We start from the raw sequence: 23077 nt of genomic DNA, 5'->3' as shown, positions 1-23077 counted from the left end.
AAAATACAGTAAAGATCTGCCCTTGGCTGCGTGAGTGGCAGCCCATACAGGACTTTCATTTTGAGAAGGACTAATTGCGAACTCTTGTTTTGTGCGTGTGGGATATTTACACCAGTTCTACGACTTATTCCTATTGAATGCAAAATCTATAATACCATTAGGCATTTAGAACAATTTCATCTATGAAACTGGATAGCTGCCATTTGGTATCAATGGAGTTTCAAACACACAAACATGGCGGCCAGAGATTGTTGCATTGAACTCTGATGACTAGTCCCTTCTCAGTGCCTATACGTCACCATCCAATGGGAGCACAGTTGATTGAATTTATATGATGAATTATGGATACATATATATACATGACATTTCTTAAAGTTTTACTAGAAGGTACAAAGCACTTTTTTTGATGTGGGAGCTACTTCTGATCAGTGATAATCACTTAAGGACGCGCAACTAGCGCATTGTTCCCAGAGTCACCCCACACCCTGCTTCATTGACTAAAGGGCCTCTACGGAGAAAGAGATACACATTAAGTGATCGATTCCGATTCGGGGAAAAAAAACGTCCGGCGATTCGTATTCGGAGCCGTTTCCGTACGATTCGTAAAAAAACGTCCGAATTGCGTAGTACGATCCGTCCGTACGAATGTTTATGAACCGTTCGAAAAACAAGCTAAAAACCGTAGGACGCGGACTCGGCTAGTGGACCGTACGATTTGTAAACATGCCGTACTACCCGCCAAGTATGATCCGGACCCGGGACCTTGAACGCTATTCGTACGGGAAAGCGCCGTCGCGTATGAACTGCGATTTGTACGCAAAACATCGCGTATGAGCGAGCCGCACAATCAAATAAAAAGCGAAACCCCCCTCAACGAAGCACACGCGTACCCCTTAAATACATCGCGTATAAGAGAGCCGCAGAATAAAGTACAAAAATGAACCCCCTTCAATGAACCCCACGCATACCCCCGAAATACGTCGCGTATGAGAGAGCCGCAGAATAAAGTACGAAAACGAACCCCCCCTCAACGAACCCCACGCGTACCCCCGAAATACGTCACGTATAAGAGAGCCGCAGAATAAAGTACGAAAACGAACTCCCCCTCAACAAACCCCACGCGTACACCCGAAATACATCGCGTATAAGAAAACCGCAGAATAAAGTATGAAAACTAACCCCCCCTCAATGAACCCCACGCGTACCCCCGAAACACTTCGCGTATGAGATAGCCACACAATAAAGTACGCAACGAATCCCCCCAAAAAAACCTCACGCGTACCCTTACAACAGCACAAGGAGTGTGCAAACGAGTCGCACAACACCACAAAACACATCTCCTGGGTACAAACCATAGCTAAACAATGTCCTGGCCACAAAGAAACTGACAAACAGAGGGCCAAACTCAGACCCACCCCTCATAACACATCCACCAAAAATTCAAACTAAGCCACAAATGGACCAATAAAAAGGGCCAAATGTAAGGAAATTATAGCTAGAAAAGGATATCAAACAATTTAAACGAAAATACCTCTCATGCTAGTTGAATATATAGGTCTCTTTATAGGACACCCTGTATCGACAATATATACACTAGAAAGAGATGTTATGATATATTTATTGAATTATTTTCAAGTATAAAGTTTATAGTTCATATTTCATTTGATGATATAAAGTTACATATAAAATTCACATTGATCATTTCATGAGATACATTTTGTCATCCGCATAAGTATATACAAATCCAAATGATAGGTGAGGCGTTGATTCAGGCAGTGCGGCAGATGTCTACAACGCGCGTTTCGGCATACACGCCTTCATCAGGTAGCCGTCTTTTGCACAGAGTAGCCTATGGTGGATGTGAATAGGGATGTACTGTGGCTTCAAATATATCTCCGGATTAAATTCACGACTGTATAAAAGTTGACCTTGTTGAATGTATGCAGCCTCGCTTTCTCGCTATGGTAACGAATAAGCGTGGGCGACTTGGCTCAATATAGGTGGGAGACATAAACTTAAACGGACCAGCGTTGCTGTTCTAGATCAAGGTAATAAGAAGCTTAGAAGGATGTACGATCGCCACGTGCAAACAAATAAAGGAGGATACGATAAACCAAATAGTCCCAGCGCAGGATTGCCGGAAGCGTTCTCCTGAGAATTGGAGAAACCGATGCAGGGATACTCTCGCCAGGGCGTCGCAGGCTGCGGCTCAGCTCTGATACGAACGGTCCAATAAAAAGGGCCCACACACACAAACCATCATCCTTTGCAACATACACATTTACCTAGAGACTAACAACACACCAACAACTGCACGCATCCACCTTCACACATACCACCAATCACATTCAGACCCACACCCCCCTTCACATTCAGACCCACACCCCCATCCATACACACCCTCACCCCCCCAAACACATTCACCTCACAACATGTCAGGACCAAAGAATGCAAAGTTCACAAACCAGGAGATGGAGATCCTTGTAGATGAGGTCATCAGAGTCGAGCCACAGCTGCTTGGCGCATTGGTCAGACAGACCAGCATAGCTGAGAAAACACAAATGTGGGAGAGGATCGTCAATAAGGTCAATGCTGTTGCACCCATCAGGCGCACCAGGACGGTTTGCCAGGCCAGGAGGTACGATCTGCGGAGGATGGTCAAGTGGAAGATGGACGAGGACTACGCCCAGAGCCAGTACACTGGAGGTGGTGGTCCCCGCAGACCAGTACAGTACCAGCCCTGGGAGGAGAAGGTCATGGCCCTGCTACCACCGGTGGGAGTACATGGAATTGGTGGAGTCGTGGAGCCTGGTGAGTATACAAACAACTCATGTCACAAGGAGGGACTCCCAGCATTCGCCAGACATAAGAGGGGTGGATGCACAGGACTCCCAGCAGTGCTCAGACATAGGAGGGGTGGGTGGATAAGACTCCCAGCAGTGCCCAGACACAGGAGGGGTGGGTGGATAAGACTCCCAGCAGTGCCCAGACATAGGAGGGGTGGGTGGATAGGACCGCCAGCAGTGCCCAGACATAGGAGGGGTGGGTGGTTATGACTCCCAGCAGTGCGCAGACATAGGAGGTGTGGGTGCACCAGACTCCCAGCAGTGCACAGACATAGGAGGGGTGGGTGGTTATGACTCCCAGCAGTGCTCAGACATAGGAGGGGTGGGTGGATAAGACTCCCAGCAGTGCCCAGACATAGGAAGAGTGGGTGGATAGGACTCCCAGAAGTTCTCAGACATAGGAGGGGTGGGTGGTTAGGACTCCCAGCAGTGCCCAGACATAGGAGGGGTGGGTGCACTGGACTCCCAGCAGTGCAAAGACATAAGAGGGGTGGGTGGTTATGACTCCCAGTAGTGCCCAGACATAGGAGGGGTGGTTGGATAAGACTCCCAGCAGTGCCCAGACATAGGAGGGGTGGGTGGATAGGACTCCCAGCAGTGCCCAACAGTATGGGTGTGGGTGCAAGGCCTGAGGTCCAGAAGGCTGCAAGGGGAATGGTAGGAGGGTACAAGGGGATGGTGAATATGGTTAAACTTTGGCCACCCCAATCACCAATACTGTGTACGCACAAGCCCAATTGCACTCATCCCATATGGTCCAGGTACACACACATGGACCATGCTCATTGTACAGGGAGTTAGAAAGTACTGACAACATAGCTGACACTGGGCCCTGGTGTATGCAGCACAAGGCCCTCCTGTGACCAGTGCAAACACTAACATTAAGACAACAAGGTCAGATATCTTGCACAGTAACTCACAACCACGGTCATGGCAGCATGCTCCATGGGGGGACAGCCACACCATGAGTGAGGCACAGTTGCAAATCACACTCCAAATACCAGCACAGCCTGTCACACACACCCCTTACCTAAACATAGCAAGCTGGGCCAGGCAATGTAGTGCCCCACTGTCACAAACGTCAGTAACACAACAAATCCCGGTCAGATGAAGCATTCCAGCAAGAAATGCACAGGGCTGATTCACAAGTCCCTTGCACTCATATCACGATGCCGTAGCTACACCTTACTGATGCAGCGGACACACAAATATTAGTGCAATGGTGCTGGGTATTGAAAAGGTGATGCACCTGGGAGATGTACAACATTCTAAAGCACTGCACCAGAGGTAGGTGTACTGGTTGTGGTGTGGTTGTGGTGTGGTGGGCAGTGGATGTCCGTCACGGCACAGCAACACCTCCCAAAAGTGGCTAATTGAAATCTTAAACATTTCACTCTGCTACTTGTATGGGCATGCTGCCTCAAAACCCTGTGCATGCCTGAAGCAGACGTAAGGATTGACAGAGCATTGTGCAGATAGGCCCACACAGAGCATTGCTGGATCTACGTTGTACCAGCAACTCAACTCCAGCAATGTGCCACTTCTATGGCACAGATGCGTGATGCAGTTGTTCGGTATTTCCACCATGGTGATCTGCAGTGTTAATGTCTTGCATCCATGCTGGCATAGCTGTGGTGCACAATGACAGCCAAATCCCTGCTGATATGTCTGGCTATGCCATTCATTGTAAACAGATCCTCACATTGAAATGAGTCATGAACACAGATCAATGTGACATCACAAGTGAACAGTGAGCAAAATCATAAGCAGGTGTAACAGTGATAAGGACAATGTACATGAAAAGTACATATTCCATTAAATGCCATTAACATTGTCTGTCTCTTACACCCACAGAGCAACATGCGCAATCTAACCCCAACCAGGGGGAAGATGGATCACAGTCCCAGGCACCACAGGACCCTGACCCCACCAACAGTGACGCCTCTCACCACTCCATGGATGACCCCGACCAACCTGGCATCTCTGGATCCAAAACCCGTGCAGGAGATGGATCAGGGGCATCTGCGCCAACCACCACACCCATTTCTGCCACATCCCAGCAGACAGCTCGGAGCCCTGCCTACAATCCACAACTGAGCCAGTCTGACAATGAGGGACACGGTTCGCCGGGCACCCAGGAGGTAGCAGACAACACCACCACTGTCAACCCTGAGGGGTCCCGGCGCCCTGATGTGCCCACAACAGCAGGCCTGGCTCGTGTGGGCAGGGGTGGTGGGAGTGGCTCAAGGCGGAGACGAGAACCTGACCAGCAAGCTGCAGGGCCTGGTATGTCTGAACTCAGAAACATCATGGAGGACTACCGGCGGGACATCAGGGAGTTCAGCCAGGGAGTGGGGGCCCTCATCGCTTTAAAAAACCAGCAGGCCGAGCAACACGCCAGTCAACGACGACAACTTGGACGGATGGAGGCAACACTGGCTGAGCTCTTGGCGGTGCATAGGGACATTAGCCACTCACTCCGTCGGATGGCTGACAACATGCAGCACCCTCCCTGTGTCACCAGGCCAGAAACATCGCGGCAAAGACTTCAAAGAGGCACAGGGAGGGAGAAGATCATCCGCATATAACGAAATATATTGCTAGTCCCCTCTGACCCTCAGGCCCGTGTAACACTGCCCTATTCTAGCTCTTGCCGCCAAAGGCTCTATCGCCAAGGCAAACAATAGCGGCGAGAGTGAGCAGCCTTGTCTTGTCCCACGCGCCACTTGGTATTGGGGTGAAATAAACGCTCCCACCCTCACCCTGGCCACCGCAGAGGTATACAACACCCTAGTCCAGTTTACAAAGTCGTCTCCCAGTCCAAAACGCCCTAGAGTCTTATATAAGTACAACCATTCCAAACGATCAAAGGCTTTCTCTATATCCACTAAGAGCACTGTGGGCGTAGGTGCATCTGGGTGGCCCTCTTCTAAAATCCTCACTAGTTTCCGCACGTTAGTAGCTGTGTTCCTAGTGGGGATAAACCCAGCCTGGTCCCCATGGATCAGGTCAGTCATGTGGTGCAGGAGACGAGTCACCAATATCCGACTCAGAATCTTATAGTCAGTCGTCAGCATTGATAAAGGATGATAGGCAGCCGTGTCTGTGCCCTCTCGCCCAGGTTTTAATAACGGGATGATAAGCGCCTCTCTCATCGACTCAGGAAGACGGCCTAAATCTCTTGCCTCCCTGTAAACCTCCAACAACCGCGGAGCCAATAAGTCCACATATTGCGAATAGAATTCCACGGGCAATCCATCTACGCCCGGCGTCTTATTATGGGCCATATGCTTAATAGCACATCTAACTTCCTCCAGAGTTATATCTTGGCCCAGACATTTCGCTTGCTCTTCGTCCAGTTGCGGGAGGAGCACCCTGTCAAAGAATGCGTCAATGTCTGATTCCTCCGCAACCAATGAGCTTTCATACAACGCCACAAAATACTCCAAGAACCGGGCTAAAATCTCACGCTGGGTATATACAGCATTACCATCCTGAGCTTTCAGTGCCACAATTGGGGAGCTCCGTGTCGTTGGATTAGCTAACCATGCTAAAAGCGTTCCTGCTTTATCCCCCTCAGCATGAGCCCTCGTAACATAAGCTTTATAATCAAAACATCGCAGTCTTTCTATCTCCCCTGCCAGGGCTTCCTTTGCTGCTATTACTTCCGGTTGCACTTCACGATGTCCAGGCCTTGCAATTTCAGCCGACTGTAATCTACCTTCAGCTCGATCCACGTCCCGTAGCAGCACCTTCCGCACTCCTATGTGCTTACTAATACAAAGCCCTCGTATCACCACCTTAAATGCATCCCACTCTACTGCTCTAGTTGAAGCCGTGCTTGCATTCTCATTAAAATAATGTGTTATCCCTCCTTCAACCTCCCCCCGAAAAACCAGATCTTCTAACGCCTTGGGGCGTAGCCTCCAAGAAGGGATAGACGATTTTGCCGTTGTCCAATGCATAGTAATCAACAATGGGTTGTGATCAGATAATGTCATAGCAAGATATTCAGAGTGCACTAGGGAAGGCGCTACCGATGTGGAGCATAATACTGCATCAAGCCGAACATGTAGTTCATGCATTGCCGAGAAGTAAGAATAATCCATTTCAACCAACTCCATCGATTTCAACCAACTCCGGTCGGCAAAACACTCAAATCTACCTGGGTGACTTCAACCTCCACTGGAATGATCAGAAAGATGCAGTGGTGAATAGTCTCAAATCTTTCCTTAATGCGCTTGACCTCACCCAAATCTGTAACAGCCCGACACATGACAAAGGATCTATCCTCGACCTTATCATCGCCAAAGAGGACTCTACCCAACTGGAGGCAATCCAACCCTGTGACTGATCAGATCACCACATTATCACATTCTACATAAATGAAAAGGTTAAACTTAACCCGGCTCAACCCTACAAACCCAAGATCTGGAAAAGGGACATGAAGAAGCTTAGCCCCAACTCCCTGCCTTCCCACAGCACCAGCCTCCTCCTTCCCCCCACCGGCGCGGCTGAAGTGCAATCTCTGACCGACCAATACCTCAACGCTATGACCTCAATAATTAATGAAACCGCCCCACTGCAACTGAAGAGAGCCTCCACCAAGAACTCTAACCCATGGTATGACGGCAGACTCAATGAAGATAGGCGTGCCATGCGCATGGCAGAGCGCACCTGGAGATCAGTTCCCTCAGCATTGCACCTTAAAACGCTCAAGAAAAAGAGGAACGCCTACTTCAGGAAAATCAAGCGCTCGAAAACAGACTTCTTCAGCCGCCAGCTTGACCAAGCAAAAAATCGTCCAAGAAAACTGTTTGAACTAGTCAAAACTCAAACCAAGGAACAACCTCTTCAATCTAACAGCACAACAAGTAATATACCATCCTGTGAAGACTTTTCTGCTTTCTTAAAGCAAAAAACTGTTAATATAAAAAGCGAACTCCTCAATGATGTAAACCGATATTCTAGCCACATCGGCAGAACCACCGCTCAACCTAAAAATAACGCTGCATGGTCGTCCTTCGACACTTACTCAGAAGAATCAATTAACAAACTGCTCGGCACCCTGAAACCCTCTAAACACCTCACAGACCCCTTACCTGCTAATGCTGTAAAAGACTTCATCCCCCTGCTCCTCCCTCTCTGGACTAAAATCATTAACAGTTCCCTTCAACAAGGGCTCATCCCCGACTCCCTCAAGGTAGGACAAGTCTCGCCTATACTCAAGAAACCTACAGCTGATCCGCTCGACCTAAACAATTACCGCCCTATCACCAATATCCCCACCTTGGCCAAACTGCTGGAAAAATGCGTACAACTCCAACTGACAAAACACACTGATCAGTTTGACCTCCTCAACAACCATCAATCAGGCTTCCGAGCAAGACATAGTACGGAAACGGCTATGACGCACATAATTGATGACGCCCTCCAATTCCTGGATCACAATGACTCCTGCCTTCTCATCCTGCTTGATCTCTCCTCTGCATTTGATACCGTCAAACATGAGAACCTACTCGATCTGTTAAACACCAGAATGGGTCTATCTGGAACTATTCTCAAATGGTTCACCTCCTTCTTACATAATCGGTCTCAGAAGTTTAAGATCAACAACGTGCTGTCCTCAGCTGTACCCGTAACACTAGGCGTCCCACAAGGATCTTCCCTATCCCCCACTTTGTTCAATCTAGTCATGGAACCACTCACCACTCTGCTCCAAGCATCGAATGTGCACTTCCATATGTACGCTGATGACACTCAACTCTACCTCAAACTAGAATCCCCGGAGGACATCAAACTTCTGAACTCCACGCTCAGAAACACCCAATCTTGGTTGGCCGATAATCACCTCAAACTGAATGCGCAGAAAACAGAGTTCCTTCTGATCTCACCTCCTGCGAAAATCTCCACCACCCAATCTTGGCTCAAGCACCTAACCGCACTCAACATCCAACCCACCATCGTGGACTCAGCGAAATCCTTAGGCATCACACTTGACACCAATCTCAACGTGCAGCAGCATATCAGTAAAGCAACCAAGAGAGCTAATTCCCAAATTAACACTTTGAGGAAACTTAAACCCTTCCTCCCAGCTAAGGATTTCCAAACTGCAGTACAAGCCCTAGTCATCCCACGCATAGATTACGGAATTGTGGCTCTCAGCGGACTCCCTCTATCTACAACTGCGCCACTAAGAGCCTCCCTGAACGCTGCTGCGAGACTGATCACTGGATCAAGAAAACATTCGCACATTTCCCCTGATTTCAGAACCTTGAACTGGCTGCCTTTTGAAGCCAGAATACAAATGAAAATTGCCTGCATGACACACATGGCTGTACACCACAAGTCACCCAACTACCTCACCCAAAAGCTGTCTTTATCAGGAGGTTCGAGAACAAACAGAAGCTCAAAAAATTTCCTCCTGAAACCTCGAAGATTCCGGAAGGAGAAAACATACAAACGCTCCTTCTCAGGAATGGCACCTAGGATCTGGAACTCTCTACCTCCCGAAACGAGGCTGATCTCCTCCACTGCACTCTTTAAGAAAGAAGTTAAAGCCATCCTAATGGCTAATTCCACTTGAACTCTATTTTGTTACGAGCTAAGACTATATACCGTTCTCCTTACTAGCTGTTTACTTTATTATTACTTGTTGACCTTTCTCACTGTTTATATACCTGTCTTATGCTTTTATCGGATTGCGATCTTATTATGTTACTTACATTTTACCTACTACTATTATTGGTTACTAAAGTCTGCTCAATCACCCCTTGTTACCCTTACCCCTGCCCTGTGTAAAGCGCTCTGATATCTGCAAAGATCTTGTTCGCGCTATATAAAACTTTGAAAATAAAATAAATAAATAAATCCCGGTGTTGCGGGTGGTGTATCCGCCATATGTCCAGAAAAATCCACCTGTTTTGCCAATCCAGTCTACTTTTGGCCAATCTGCGCACCGGTGAATCCACCAGAGGGGGGTGTGATCTGTCCTGCGATACATTCACTATTGAGTTAAAATCCCCTCCTAGTATCACTGGCCCTTTTAAGTACTGTGTCAATATGCCTGATAAACGATCCAAGAAGCGTGCCTGATCAATGTTTGGTGCATATATACTACATAGCGATATATCCCTACCATGTAAACGCCCCTCTACTGCTATGAATCTGCCTTCAGGGTCGATAGTTTGTCTTGTAACCTGAAAAAGAACTCCCGCCCTTATCCAGATCAATGCCCCCCGTGCGAACGCAGAATATGTGGTGCAAAAAACCTGCCCTCTCCATCTACGCTGCAGCGCCAGGCTCTCTGCCCTAGTGAGGTGGGTTTCCTGGAGCAATGCTTTATGTACCCCTCTCCTGACCAAATATGCATGGATTTTGTGGCGCCTCGTCATTCTGTGTAACACCCTTACATTCCAAGTGACACAACGTAGATCAGGTACCGCCCCCATCACAGTAGAATAATGTCCACAGCTCACTTCGTACCTTCGTAACCACACCGGCGGTCTTCCCCCCCAACCCTTCCCCCAACTCCCTTTCCCCCCCTCCCCCCCAAGAACAGGACCTAGAACAAAACTGCTAGTCTCCATCCAAACCATTTCAACAACCAACACACTCTTAAGCCCACCAGTAGTCACTGTAGGCACGCCTTATGGGCGAAAGGGGGTGCTCAGTGCCAACAGGTGACCACCTACTCTCCAGGACCATCGTTGCTTCGAAACCCCAGATAAATCCAGCATTCACTTTTCCCTTGTCCAGCACCCCCTATTCTCATTAATTAGCTGAGAACTGTCCCAGTCCACCCCTGCGTATCAGGATCATGAAGACTCCCCTCATGCAGCACCAAATGCCATCTTCTCTTATCTGCAACAACGACCATAGGCCCTCCCGCTCTCCCAACAATCTCCTACCAGCCTCCCAGGTTGCAAACCATTACTCGTCCATCAGTCCGTCTGCCGTCGCCGGTGTGACCAGCGGTAGACGTATGCTTTCTGCCTCTGAAGTCTAAGTGTCCGAGTGAACTTTGTCCCTCTCCGAGTCAGTGCACTCCGGTGATTGCACCAGTTTGTCCTCCGACAAAGCAGATACTGTCTCCAGCACTCCCCGCCGCTCCTCCTCGGTTTGCGACGATGATGGTTTCCGCAAGCCCCGCTTCCGGTGTCTGATCCGCTGTGACTTGCATAGCCGAAATTCTTCTGAGAGTTCTTGGGCCTGCTGTTCCATTCCGTCCTTTCCCGTCCTATATGACTCCAACCATGTCCATGCTTCTTCTGGCATTTCATGGAAATAGGTTTTACCATCTAGGATTATTCTCAATTTGGCTGGGAACAGTAAAGAGTACTGGAGTCCTTCCAATCTTAATTCTTTTTTGAGTGACAAGAAGGACACATGGCGCCGCTGGACCTCGAATGTGTAATCCGGCAAGAGAGTAACCTTGCTGTTCCCTACTTGGAATGGGCCATCAGTGCGCGCTTTTTGGAGCAATCAGTCTCTATCTTTAAAATGCAATAGTCGCGCCACTACTGGCCGGGGAGGACGTCCCTGCTGCGGAGGCCTCGCGGGTACTCTGTGTGCACGTTCTAGTGTGTAAAAGGAAGACAGTCCCTCAGGAGCCACCACTGTTCAAAGCCAATTCTCCAGATACTGCACCATGTCCGACCCCTCCACTTTTTCTGGTAGGGCCACGACGCGAATGTTATTTCGCCGATTTCTACTTTCTGCATCTTCGGCACGTTTTTCTAACGCCATAATACGATCTTGTTTAAACCAAAGGGGGTTTGTCCATTCTGGGAGCCTGGCAGGACGTCTAACACATTTTTTCAAAAAAAAGTTACCTGGCCACCAATTTCAGTACTGCTAATTAATACTGCAAATTCGAAATACAAGGCAAACAATCATTGTACTTTACTTTCATATTTGTATTGATTCAACTTCATTTTAAACAACTATTCATCACTCTTGATGCATAGGAGGAATACACATTTCATTCAGTATATTGTGCGACTCAAAATTATATGAAAAACATTTTACAAAAACATATTAGAAAGTCAAAAACAAAGACAAAACACTGTTGTATTTGCATCAATTAATTACACCAGTCCAAAATTTCAACAATTGCCTGTCTAAATTAAAATTCTATGTGGCACTATGACAGGCAGACTGCGGGGAAAATGATTTTTTTATAAAAGTTTGCTCTCGGGGTATATTTCAATTATGACACCCTCACTAGAGTCCCATTCAATGTTGGTCCCTCGCAGACGATTAAAGACGTGCTGACGCGTTTCCAATCCCCTTCTGCATTGGGGGATTCTCATCAGGGCTTTAGACCACGGTGTAATCCTAGTAATTAACAATATAATATATAATGAGTAACGCCCTTCTTTACCTCTCCTTATCCAACTTTTAAGTAAACCAACCCACTAAGCACATACCAAGGGTACCTTATAGCTTTTGATGGGGTTCTTTTGATGGTCCACGTTCTGTCCCTAAACACAACCAAATTGATTTTATGTAAATTGGAGTCTGACGTTATGGGACAATCTTAACTATGATCGTTGTTTTTTATGACTTAGAGTTGGAAGAACTTACTGGAGTCTTCGTACATCTATTTCGATGACTCCCCACTTGTGTTCGTGTTTCCAGACACAGTCAACTTAGGACGTTTTGAATTCACCCTACAAACAAATGAATTGCCATTGTTTAAACAGACCGAAGTTGCTCACTGTTTGTATCTTAGAAAGAGCTTTCTGCGGCATTTCTCTTACTTGTGTGAAAGGTTCCTCTTCTACCAGATGAATTGCATCCTCATCTAAATTTGGGGCAGCATCATTTCCTGTCGCAACCAAACAGAGGGAATTTGTTTTACAAAGGCAGTGTAAACGGAAAGCTGTTTGTTTAAATGTGCGCTTTCATCGTCTTTGTTAGTCTATCTGCTGCAGCCCATTATGTTATTGCATAGCATGTTGTCGCGATGGAGTACTTATACCACTGTGACATTTTTGTTCTGTATGACAGTTTCACCACAGCTCTACTTCCATCCATGCACATTTCATAACAATGTTCGCGGCGGGTTTCACTTACTTTGCAGCTGTGTTCTTCTGGCATAGATTCAGTATTCTTCCACCTTGATTCGGAAAGTGGCATCTCTCACCAAACATGCATCACTCGATGCTTGTGCTGTCTCTGCCTTTATACGTGTCATCTTCGTGTTCCTTGTCCCTTTGGATTCTGGGACTTGTGGTTCCAATGTTCAAGTTAGTGTTCAAAGCGCACATTTAAACAAACAGCTTTCCGTTTACACTGCCTTTGTAAAAAAATGTCCTTTGTTTGGTTGCGACAGGAAATGATGCTGCCCCAAATTTAGATGAGGATGCAATTCATCTGGTAGAAGAGGAACCTTTCACACAAGTAAGAGAAATGCCACAGAAAGCTCTTTCTAAGATACAAACAGTGAGCAACTTCGGTCTGTTTAAACAATGGCAATTCATTTGTTTGTAGGGTGAATTCAAAACGTCCTAAGTTGACTGTGTCTGGAAACACGAACACAAGTGGGGAGTCATCGAATAGTGTTTTGTCTTTGTTTTTGACTTTCTAATATGTTTTTGTAAAATGTTTTTCATATAATTTTCAGTCGCACAATATACTGAATGAAATGTCTATTCCTCCTCTGCATCAAGAGTGATGAATAGTTGTTTAAAATGAAGTTGAATCAATACAAATATGAAAGTAAAGTACAACGATTGTTTGCGTTGTATTTCGAATCTGCAGTATTAATTAGCAGTACTGAAATAATACGATCTAGAGCATCAGTCACTGTGGCCTTCAACGCAGTCTGAGCAGGCGCCACATCCTGGAGTATGCCTTCGACTTGCTTCACTCTATCTGCTAATTTTGAGTGGTCCGCTCTTAGAAGGCCAAGGCCAGTCGCCACTTGTGCAATGTCCTGCTGCAGGGCAGTGCGGGAATCCGCGATTGCTGCCGGTATCTTGTCAAATTTCTGCTGCATTCCGGGGTCCCGAGGCGTTCCCTGTATCTCAAGTTCGGCCTGGGTTGAAACTTCACTGTCCGATAGGTGCTGCACCCCATCCTTCCTCCCTTTCAGTTTCCCCATTTCGAAGTCCTTCAGCTCCCACCCAAGCAGTGGTAGGTATTCGATCACACCTTGTATCCTTAGGGACAGCCAGAGTTCACAGTCAAGGAATAGGTCATGACCCCGTTCATTTCAACGGTCCCTCGTTCAGAAACCAATGTGCTCCATTTCAGCTCACAGGTGACTAGCGTGTCGCAGCAGTGTGAATGCAGAAGCTCAGAGGGAGGGTCCTGTCCACATGTTCCTAAGCCTGTGCTCCCCTGCACCTAGCTGTCTCCACTTTCCCTGCTAGTTTTGCTGAGTCGAGTACTAGATCCTTATTATGGGCCAAGGGAGAGATCATCAATTTTCGCAGCTCCAATCAGGGCTTGCCTCCATTAGCGGGACAGTTCTGGGCCGCTTCCAGCTATTTTCGCCGCCACCATGGGCCCATCACTTAGCAGAGCTCTGTTCACTGCCCGGGCATACCAAAAAATAGCCATGCCCTAGGCCCCCTGCAGTCTGCCCCGCTCGAGAAGCAAATCACTGTCTGCGCCCACAGCACTTCACTGTTTCAATGGAGCCCTTCTGTGATAATCCCAGGGCCACCACCCTAGTTCTTCCAATTATTGGTATTGCAGGCTCCAAGATTCTCTCCTGCTCTGGCCCCCTTCTGCAGCCCTCAGCTGCCTGTCGGCTCAGTACCCAGAACCCGCCCCAGCTCGCAGGCCGCAGCGTCCCCGCCTCGTGTCTGCCTCCGCGGCCCGAGGCTCCGGTTCGCGCCACACCACACTCACCAGTGCTAGCTCGGGCGCCTCGTCCTCTCTGTCCGCCTTCAGGCTGTGTTCCTGCGTCGCGCTGCCTCCTTTACGCCCAGGGCAGCTCCGGTAGTAGTCGGAGCCTCCGCGCCCCCTACGCCGATATCAGTGCGCACTTCACCGCTGGGGGATCTCGGGCCAGTCGTCTTCAGCGCCAGCCACAGCAGTGCTCTCCCCCCTGCCAGTGTAGCTCAATCTAGTGCTCTGGAGGGGCCTCCATCATGCAGAGCACTCGTTGTCAGCACAAAGCAGCCACTCAGTTAGTCGCTTTGTTTGGTCACCTTCGCCGGCCTCATATCCTTTGTCTTCGCGCTGCCGCCATGTTGTCGGCGCCGACCGCAGCAATCTCGAGCCAGCAGTTCGCCGTGAAACTCTCCCATTTAAGACCAGCTCAGAATCGGAGCAGTGCCCACACAGGTCAGCACCTTTCTTCTGGCCATATGGTGTGATGTGAAGCATTGGTTAATGCAGGATTAATATGGGGTTTCCAGCGGAGCTCAGCGCTCACGCAGCCTTCCCCAACGGCTTCCAAGCTACGCCCCTCTGTTCACATCATCAATGTAGTGCAAGTGTGTGTTACTGGGACATGGAGCAGGCGTACTGATGTTGTTTCACTTTATCTTCCTGACAGGTAACTGCCTACGAGAAGGGGGAGATATGGTCAGACATCGCCAGGGCTGCCAGGTCTGTGGGAGGCCCTCGCCGTCGCCTCATCAACATCAGGAAGAGGTAGCAGGACATCCGGTGCTGGACCCGGATTATCGCCCGGGTCCAGCTGAAGCTGAAAGCTCCACTCCGGCATGGCGGCAGCCGTCAACTCACCCCCCACATGCTCCGGGTCCTGGAAGTGGTCTTCCCAGACCTCCATAGGCAGTTGCAGGATGGACAGCAGCAAGGAGGGGGTAGGTACATGTCTGTTTGTAGTGTTGTGTGTCACATGCTACTTGAGGTGCTCTGACGCCTGGAGGCACTCCCACAGTTGCAGGGTCTGATCAGACAGGCAATTTGTGCATTGTAGTATGAACTCACCATATTCAGCTGTTGCTCTTTTCCATCCCTTCCCCTCATCCACATGTGTCCCCTGGTTTGTGTGTTTCAAAAATCGCACATGTACTTCTAGGGTGCAAGGTAATTGGACTGCACATTGATTTGCGCATCATGTGGGAGGGAGGTCTGTGACATGTGTTGGTACCTTGTCTGTGCCACGACCTGTACACTGTTTGGCATTCATATTTGTTTGCACTGATTATGAGTCTCAACATGGGAGTGTAATTTTAAATATGCTCACCCTAGCAGCATGCATGTCACATGTTGCGTACTCATACATGATGGACATCATTTGCAAGGCATGCATAGTGACAAGACGGTTAATTATGATACAGTCAGCTATTTTTAGACCCAACGATCTGTGTGCCCACTACAGTCCCCTGCAACACCCTGTCCTCCTAATCATGTGTGTCATCCGACACTGTGCCCATTCTATGTGTGTTCAGCATGGGTGTGCCTCAGTGGCATTGGTCCGTGCCATACTTTGAATTTATCATGTGTTAGCTGCATGTGCACAGTGTCCATGGATACAAGATTTGGCTTGTGCATACTCACACTGGGCACTGCCTGTATGCCTATTCCCAGGAATGTGTTGGAGATTGTTTGTGAGTAATATGGATAGGCAGCTACACAAGGTGACCTTGGTTTACTTTTACTATAGTTTAGCTCAGTTTTAGATACCCTGATTCTGAGATTTTAAATCTTGCGCTGTTTCAATCACATTAACGGAGTGATGGGGGTGTTGTGCAGGAGAGGTGTGATGGGCCTGCCTGTTTGTCCTTGTCAGTTGTGAGCTGTGGATGTAATTTGTAAGGTAGAGTTTTAGCCATGCACTTACCCTGTGGTGCTGGACAGTGCTGTCATTGGGGGCTTTCCAGGCTATGTTGTTTGCTTACTGAGATGATTGTGCCTCAAAGATATTTCCTACAAGTATGTAGTTGTGGTGCTTAGCTGTTTGGTCTTATTGCGCACACTACAGTGATCACATTTCCCAATTGGTTAAGGGTTTGTATACAATGTAGCAATGATGTTCATGATCACTATTGGAGGCACATTAGCTTAAGCATTGTCCAGATTTGGAACATGTGGTCAACTTCACATTACAGCCAGTGTGTGTTATGTGCTAGCAACTGTATGATGTGGTGATAGATGCCCCTGTGAGGAGTGACACATTTGTACTGATCTCACATAGATGGATGTACCTTGGCACTCCCAAAAATTGAATGTGTGCATATGACTGATTGTGTAGGTTACACTTCCGTGTCTGCATTATAGTTGTGTCACAAGGTAGTGTACACCACACAACATGTGCAATGTTTTTGAATAGGCTCGCAGGTTTTGATTGAGGCCAGTGTTAGTGGTTAATGGTGTGCCTTGATCTACATAGACATGTCCCCACAGTGGTCTAGAGTGCTTGAGACTCCTTTGCTGTCAATTGTACAGACTAATGTGTGTCAATCCATCAAGACCTCTGTTGGACCATGTATATGGTATATGGTCCACGCCATTAGTTTCTAACAGTGCTTCATCTTGAAGTGTGCAAGCTGTATCCAAAAATGTGTCTATGTTGTTTATGTGCATTTCCTTGTGAGCGTTCTTTCATGCAGGCACATACGTGTTATGTTCACAAGATGGATATTTTGAACATGCAATACATGTTGAATATGTGAAGTATGCAGAGTGCCAAGATGCCTAGATTTTAAGACATTACTTCTAACCAAAGAGTACTTCCTGGGCTCTGGGTGTGGTGTAACCTTTGGGGGTGAGCTGTGTTACTTTGCCCTGAGGGCCAACACAACAGTTCCTTTATTTCTTAACTTGAGGTGGCGTAACTTCATTGTATAGGTGAGCTCTCATGGACACAAACGGACCCTCCTCAGTGTGACTCTCCCTCAAGTTGTGGCCTGGTCAGTTATTTGGATCCTTGTGTCCAAGTAGCATTGTGTCTATATCAACTGTGCAGTACTATTCCAAAATATGTGCTGTGTAATGTGGCTGCTACTCATGATGCGTGCCCAAATGTTTTTCTGGTCATGTGTCAGATGTATACAGGTGGCTGATGCATTTTTGTTTATTCTCCTTGCCATCAGCATCATCAACCGAAACCGGAGGAGACATGAGCACGGACCAGGAGGAGGGACCCAGCCACAGTGCCATCTGCGCAGAGGAGTTGGAGGCAGGCAGTAGCACGGAGGGTGAGGGGAGTCAGGTGGCCGGACCTGTGGAAGCAGACAGCTCTTACCATGCAGACGGCACGGCTTCTGACTCCCAGGAGGAGGGGGAATACGCGGCGACAGCATCTTCCATCCCTGTGTCAGACCCATCTCCACCCTCCCAGTTGCTAGTGTCCCTTCTGTCCGTGCTGCCCCCGTGTCTCCTTCGTCCCCGGCACCGCAGCCCCTGCCCCTGTCTCCCCTGCTGCCCTCAGTGCTGAGTCGGTGGACCTACTCCGGCAGATTCTTGTTGGTCAGACATTGTGATGTATTCCTATAGGTTCTGAATCGATCCCCCTATTCCTGACCCTATTCTGGTTAAACAAACCAACAAGTTAACTAGCAGTCAGCCCATGAGGCAGAAAACCCCCATGATGCAGATACCGTTATCTGACGCAGTCACACTACGGCACAGGAACGTGTTATCTGATTAGGTCATAACGCTTGCGATCTAATTAGACAAGCGATATTCCTCCAGCCCCTGATAAGGCATACGGAGTTCTCATAACAAATCAAACCTATGACAACCTGGGCAAAACCCTGCGGCCATTGTTTTGATTTCACCGAGAACTTCAGCAAAAGAATGTGCTAACGAGCAAGTCGTATGACATCCTTATTGACGTATCTATGTCCATCCTTACGTCAATCTCGGCACCTTAAAGGTATAAATATTACCGATATTGCCCTATGCAAACACACGCGGTGGTGACGAGACGGAGCAGCCATACTTGCTGAAGCGAAGAGCAGAGCAGACCCCGCTGGCGCAGCCCCGCCTTCCTGACGCGCTGAGAACGAGACGCGCTGTTTTCTCCTGCCGAGAAATCCAGCACCGGCGCTTCCAGGTAGCCCTCGCAGGCAGCCTGGAATATCGAGACCAGAGAGAGAGATACCATCCCTCATTCATCCTTAATTCCAGGTACAGAACTGAATAACCCCTCGCAGAGAATTCTTTAGGTATTCACTTGGCAAAAACAAACTTAACTTAAACTGTAACTTTCTATTCCCGCCCACGTATTAGGCTTAGGTCAGGTACACGGGGTAGGCGTATTTAGAAACACCAGTTGAGTACGTTTAGTCAAATGTATATGTGTATGTAATATATTTTATTCATTTTAAAACATCTTATGGCTTAGAAACCATATCAATGTTTTTACAGTATTATTTTATACTTCTGCTTTTAATGTATGCACTTTACTTAGCTATAAGTATTGCAATAATATCGATCCACTTCTCTTGTATGAGAAAAGAGACTGATCAATAAATAACACCTTTTTATTGAACACACCCGTCTCTTCCTTTTTCTCTACAATCTGATGAGACTAAGAATGCACGTACTGACTGAGTAAAATAAATTGCCTTTTGTTCACACGACTCTCGAGATACACTCTTGATTAGGGGAGAGCAAAGTTGTCATGTTCTATGGTTGTCAGAAACTAAATCCCTTCTTGTCTAATCAGGGAAGTTAATTCCTTCCTGAACATTCGAGAAAGTTTCTAGTGAACTCTGAGCTAGCTGGCAAACCCAAAACTTTAAGTCTAATATCGTCAGTAGTAGACCTAGTTAACGTCTGGTCTAGGCCTTTACTATTGAAGGTATTATTCCAATGCGCAGAGCCTATTGGGATAATAGGAACTACACTACATGGCGCCCAACGCGTTTGGAAAGGGCGATAAAACTAACGTAAGACATTTAAAGTAACTCAGTCGTGCTTTCTCACTCAGACCCCTTTCTCCCATAATACTCCAAAGACGTCTGGAGTGGGTAAAAGGTTATATCCGCCAGACCTCGCAGGAGGGAACTCCTATGTATGGTTCTTGGTATAGTCAACGTTGAAGGATACACTGTTCCAAAATATTGTGCATCTAATCTTTGTTTCCATAAGAAACCTGATCTGCAAACAAAAGAAATAACCATCCTGTCGGTAAAATGGTAGACAGTGATGATGAAAGAGAGGCAGTTAGATTAGCAACTGAACTCGCAGCAGCTGATGCTACCATACAGGAAGCTGACCCGGATATAATACTCATCCCGGTCATTAAAAGAAAATCTATAACCATAAAACTTATAGAAAATGGACTGACACCTAGAGGTGGTACAGTCATATTCGTAATTGAGGCACACGAATATCGGCAGACAGAGGTATACTATTCATGGATAAATTTTCCAGCAGCAAATGCTGTAACAAAGTACTTCCACTATTACAAAATAGAGGAACCTCCTGAAACGTACACTCCTTTCGAGGAGGTGGAAGTACCACTCAAATTTCAAGAGCATTTGCTCTTATTTGATGGCGCCCTAAAACATAATAATCACATCACCAGGCTCGGTCCTTTAGGTAGACCAGGAGCAACGTGGCCGGTCCTAGCCGGATACACACCACATCCAGACATCGACGGGATGTCTGCAGCTAACCTGTTAACACAGCTAAAACAATTAATAAAAATACATAGACAATTAGTCCAGTATGTGATGCGGACTTCAACAATTCAGCCAGCGATTAAACTCCCACAGCTGACCCCTCACCAGGGGAACACAAATAAAATTACACCACAGAACATCCAGTCCTGCCTAGGTAAAGTACCGGCTAAACGGGAACAAATACCATTCTGGCTAGCGCAGAAAATCACCCAAATAGAGGCGGTGTTTCCAGACACCACCCCGCTAGAAAAGCACAGGATTCTGACTATCTGTCTTCCAATGGGAATCGCACCACACATTGAGGACTGTGACACTTGGGGTACAGTCTTTGCTTCCATCTACACAAAAACGCACGGTGTTCCATCCATTTCGGTAATACCAGATGTGCTAAAACAAATTCAAGACGAATACGGTCCAGAACCCGCTTTAACTCTTGGTATGAAATTACTAAAAGACTTCAAGCAGGTCTCGGCTATATTATTAGCCAACATAAAGGGAGAAGCAGCAAACGTGGCGATCCGCCAGAGGTTAAAGGAAACAGATATAGCAGACCAACCAGCTGAAATTGCCAGAATCATAGAAAAATCCTATGAGGAACTAGGTAGAGATAGTTTAGGTGGAATACCAGTAAAACCACAACTGATTGAAAGTCCTGAAAAAATATTTTTTAATAATAATTCAACATCACAGAAAAAGAACTGGGATGGAAACAAACAATCCAATCCCAAAGAAAAGAAATTCCAGTCCAGAGGAAGGTCTCCTAGGCGAAGAGAGAAATCTCCGAACCAAAGACACAGGTCACCCCAGAGTGACCCCTCTGGGAAAAGATATAACCTTAGAAATAGGGATAATATAAAAAAGCCTGATAGATATCAAGACATTGATACAGGTCCCTCTCAATCTTTTCAGACTTCCTCGCAGAAATCGGAAAGAAGAGGACGATCAGAACAAAGAGAAGAGCACGCCAAGTCCAAAGACAAGGAACCTGCTCAGCTAAAAAAGAAATTACAATTTCCAAAGAAGAAGGTAGCCAGCATTAAAATAGTTAACAATGCCGAGAATTCTGAGGACACAACTGAAAAACGGGGAATGGGCTCAGACAATGCTAGACAGCGCAGCAGAAGTGAGCATAGCTCGCAAAGTCCTTATGAATCATCTGGAGACAGTGGACACGAATGAATATCTTCAAGTGGAAACTGCGGACACCAGAGTTAGCAAACCTCACAAAATATACGAAATAACATTACGTATAGAGGGGGATAAGAGTAGAAAAATAAGGGGACTATTTTGGGATAATCTCTCCAAGGGCTATGATATCCTTCTAGCTGAAAAAGACTGGCCACCAGAGTTTGTCAGGGATTGCCCTCATGGCGAAGAAGTAATCATGCCTGCCTTCTCAAATCATATCCCAATTCATAAAAAATACACACTTGCTAGAAAGTGGGCAGTGGCTCTAGCTCCTGCTTTATATAAAAATCACGTAGGATGGGATGAGGACTCTCCTCCTCACAAAATCCAGTTAAAATCACAACCTACTGCACAAAGGCAGTACCCAATTAAGCAAGAAGCAAAAAAACAGGTAAAAGAAATACTAGATCAGCTAGAATACCAGGGGGTGATTGAAACTTGCACCTCACAAATGAACAACCCTTTGTTTCCGGTCTCCAAACCAGACAATTCATATCGTCTAGTTTTGGATTACCGACACCTTAACACATGTTGCAAAACTTTTGCAGTGCAAAATTCGCATAGTGCTGCACTAATGAATAACATAGTGCGCAAAAAATACAAAACAACATTAGACATCTCTAATGGATTCTTTTGTCAAAACATAGCACCAGAGAGCAGATATTTGTCTGCGTTCTCAATAAATGGCACTCAAAAACAATTCTGTCGGTTAGCCCAGGGGTACAAGAACAGCCCGGGAGTATTCTCAGCGAGAGTAACAGAATTACTACAAATATATGATGATGAAGCATTATCTTATGTCGACGACATTTACTTAACAGATGATGACTTGGAGACTCACTTGAAGAGAGTGAACACCATAATACTTGGGTTCGCAGCAGAGGGTTACAAATTCAACTTTAAAAAATCCAGAATTGCCCATCTGACAGTCCTGTTCTTAGGATATGAATTATCAAGTGAAGGCAAAAGCCTGGCTGACAATTTCCTAGAGAAATGTGCCGTAATCCAAGCACCTAGAACACTAAAAAACCTACAGTCGATTCTAGGCTTCCTAAATTTCGGAAGAACATACATTGCAAATTACGCAGAAAGGGTCAAACCCCTTTATGATCTGATAAAACCAGATTTTAAAAGATCCAATTGGACTCAAATACACACAGAAATTTTGAGATCCTTACAAACAGACATGCTAATTAAAACAAAATTAGAAACACGTGATAACACACGCAATCTTGTGATTCGAGTCATCCCAGGGAGATGCGGATTCACATACCTGACCTCTAATGAGGGAGAAAAGGTACCAATTGCATTCAAATCACACTTGTACACTAAGGCTGAAATGAAATTTAGCCCTATGGAAAAAATTCTAACTGCAACACAGACAGCTATAGCAAAAGAACGAGCCCTGGCACAAGGTAAACGAATAATAATCGTGACACCGATACCAGCCCTAGAGGCGGTAACAAAGGCAAGCATTCC

Source organism: Lissotriton helveticus, chromosome 6, assembly GCF_964261635.1.
Source record: "Lissotriton helveticus chromosome 6, aLisHel1.1, whole genome shotgun sequence".
Taxonomy (NCBI): domain Eukaryota; kingdom Metazoa; phylum Chordata; class Amphibia; order Caudata; family Salamandridae; genus Lissotriton; species Lissotriton helveticus.
This window is presented reverse-complemented; position numbering follows the sequence as displayed.